The sequence below is a fragment of the Halichoerus grypus genome, chromosome 4, assembly GCF_964656455.1.
Source record: "Halichoerus grypus chromosome 4, mHalGry1.hap1.1, whole genome shotgun sequence".
Lineage (NCBI taxonomy): Eukaryota > Metazoa > Chordata > Mammalia > Carnivora > Phocidae > Halichoerus > Halichoerus grypus.
This window is the reverse complement of record NC_135715.1, coordinates 164,988,949-164,992,429: the sequence shown is the minus strand read 5'-3', so window position 1 is coordinate 164,992,429 and position 3,481 is coordinate 164,988,949. Positions and strand designations below refer to the sequence as shown.

At 41.0% G+C, this 3,481-nt stretch overlaps 1 pseudogene; it reads left to right on the top strand.

Annotated features, from left to right (window-relative positions):
• Positions 1–485: 485 nt before the first annotated feature.
• On the top strand, positions 486–2,935 carry LOC118545631 (52 kDa repressor of the inhibitor of the protein kinase pseudogene; annotated as a pseudogene).
• Positions 2,936–3,481: the final 546 nt, after the last annotated feature.

The window sequence follows — 3,481 nt, the reverse complement described above, 5'->3', positions numbered from 1 at the left end:
ATGGTACTGGCACAAAAACAGACACATAGATCAATGGAACAGAATAGAGAGCCCAGAAATGGACCCTCAACTCTACGATCAACTAATCTTCGACAAAGCAGGAAAGAATGTCCAATGGAAAAAAGACAGTCTCTTCAACAAATGGTGTTGGGAAAATTGGACAGCCACATGCAGAAGAATGAAACTGGGCCATTTCCTTACACCACACACAAAAATAGACTCAAAATGGATGAAAGCCCTAAATGTGAGACAGGAATCCATCAAAATCCTAGAGGAGAACACAGGCAGCAACCTCTTCGACCTCAGCCACAGCAACTTCTTCCTAGAAACATCGCCAAAGGCAAGGGAAGCAAGGGCAAAAATGAACTATTGGGACTGCATCAAGATAAAAAGCTTTTGCACAGTCCCCTCCCTGGCCCCAACAGGCAGGCGGGCTGCCCTGAGGAGGCGGGAAGGGGAGGGCTGGGCCGCAGGTGGGTGGGCAACGATGCCGAACTTCTGCGCTGCCCCCAACTGCATGAGGAAGAGCACGCAGTCGGACCTGGCCTTTTTCAGGTTCCCGCGGGATCCAGCCAGATGCCAGAAGTGGGTGGAGAATTGTAGGAGAGCGGACTTAGAAGATAAAACACCTGATCAACTAAATAAACATTATCGATTATGTGCCAAACACTTTGAGACCTCTATGATCTGTAGAACTAGTCCTTCTGGGACAGTTCGTCGAGATAATGCAATACCAACAATATTTGATCTTACCAGTCATTTGAACAATCCACATAGTAGACACAGAAAACGAATAAAAGAATTGAGTGAAGATGAAATCAGGACACTGAAACAGAAAAAAATTGATGAAACTTCTGAACAGGAACCAAAACATAAAGAAATAAACAACAGCAACGCTCAGAATCCCAGTGCAGAAGAAGGGGGTGAAGAACAGGATGAAGACATTTTACCTTTAACCCTTGAAGAGAAAGAAAACAAAGAATACTTAAAATCTTTATTTGAAATTTTGATTCTTATGGGAAAACAAAACATACCTCTGGATGGGCATGAAACTGATGAAATCCCAGAGGGTCTGTTTACTCCGGATAACTTCCAAGCACTGCTGGAGTGCCGGATAAATTCTGGCAAAGAGGTTCTGAGAAAGCGCTTTGAGACAACAGCAGTTAACACATTGTTCTGCTCGAAAACACAGCAGAAACAGATGCTAGACATCTGTGAGAGCTGCATTCGGGAGGAGACCCTCAGGGAAGTGAGAGACTCCCACTTCTTTTCCATCATCACTGATGACGTAGTGGACATAGCAGGGGAAGAACACTTGCCTGTGTTGGTGAGGTTTGTTGATGAATCTCATAACCTGAGAGAGGAATTTGTGGGCTTCTTGCCTTATGAAGCTGATGCAGAAATTTTGGCTGTAAAATTTCACACTACGATAACTGAGAAGTGGGGGTTAAACATGGAGTATTGTCGTGGCCAGGCTTACATTGTGTCCGGTGGATTTTCTTCCAAAATGAAAGTCGTTGCTTCTAGACTTTTAGAGAAATATCCCCAAGCTGTCTACACACTTTGCTCTTCCTGTGCCTTAAATATGTGGTTGGCAAAATCAGTGCCTGTTGTGGGAGTATCTGTTGCATTAGAACAATTGAGGAAGTTTGTTCTTTCTTCCATCGATCTCCACAATTGCTTTTGGAGCTTGACAATGTAATTTCTGTCCTCTTTCAGAACAATGAGGAAAAGGGTAAAGAACTGAAGGAAATCTGCCATTCTCAGTGGACAGGCAGGCATGATGCTTTTGAAATTTTAGTGGACCTCCTACAAGCACTTGTTCCATGTTTAGATGGTATAAATAGTGATACAAATATTAGATGGAATAACTATATAGCTGGTCGAGCTTTTGTACTCTGTAGTGCAGTAACAGATTTTGATTTCATCGTTACCATTGTTGTTCTTAAAAATGTTCTATCTTTTACAAGAGCCTTTGGGAAAAACCTTCAAGGGCAAACCTCTGATGTCTTCTTTGCAGCCAGTAGCTTGACTGCAGTGCTGCATTCACTAAATGAAGTGATGGAAAATATTGAAGTTTATCATGAATTTTGGTTCGAAGAAGCCACAAATTTGGCAACTAAGCTTGATGTTCAGATGAAACTCCCTGGGAAATTCCGCAGAGCCCAGCAAGGTAACCTGGAATCTCAGCTCACTTCTGAGAGTTACTATAAAGAAACTCTAAGTGTTCCAACAGTGGAACACATTATTCAGGAACTGAAAGATATATTCTCAGAACAGCACCTCAAAGCTCTTAAATGCTTATCTCTTGTACCCTCTGTCATGGGACAGCTCAAATTTAATACATCGGAGGAGCACCATGCTGACATGCACAGAAGTGACTTGCCCAATCCCAACACACTCTCAGCTGAGCTGCATTGCTGGAGAATCAAGTGGAAACACAGAGGGAAAGATATAGAGCTTCCATCCACCATTTATGAAGCCCTGCATCTACCAGACATCAAGTTTTTTCCTAATGTTTATGCATTGCTGAAAGTCCTATGTATTCTTCCTGTGATGAAGGTTGAGAATGAATGCTATGAAAATGGGCAAAAGCCTCTCAAAGCATACCTGAGGAACACTTTGACAGACCAAAGGTCAAGTAACTTGGCTTTGCTTAACATAAATTTTGATATAAAACATGATCTGGATTTAATGGTGGACACATATATCAAACTCTATACAACTAAGTCAGAGCTTCCTACAGATAACTCAGAAACCATTGAAAATACCTAAAAGACTTTTAAAGTAGGCTTTCTCTTATGTTTGATATTTGGAAAAATCTGTAAGAAATTTGAAAACATCTTACAGAAAAGCTGTCAGATGTATGTAGGCCACTTAATCACTGAATATCTTGACCTGTCGACCTCTCATTGAGTACATTAGCCATTGATAATCTGCCTATTTAAATGGCCCCTGTTTAAACTCTCATGCTTTGGAGACATACCTGTTGCAGAAGATAGCATTGAAAGTGCCACATTACACTTCTGTGGGATCTCTGCTAATGGCACTTGGGAATTGTTTTAGTTAAGTCATTTTAGATAAAACATTTATTGTCACTGGATCCAATTGTCTGGTATTGAGTTATCAGTTCTTAGAAGATAAAGATTTTGAAGAGGTATGGGAGGAAGGAGTACATTTTATAAAATGTTACAATGAAGCTCAGAGTGACCTTTGGATAGTAGGAGTGTTAGTATGTTAAAAATCTGTAATGGACAGTTAAGGGAGTTACCAGACAGAAAGAGAGAGAGAGAGAAACACGTGAGCTTGCCAGGCAAGGATTGCAGTAGAGATTTTGTCTTTATCAAATAAACTTAAAGGAACAAGTTACAGTTAAAGTTTGAATGGGAGAGCCTGCCATTGTTGTTCCACATTGGATTGTTGCTGTTTACATTCCTTTGTTGAGCCTCCATCTTCATAAGCTCTTTCGCAAGTGTATATA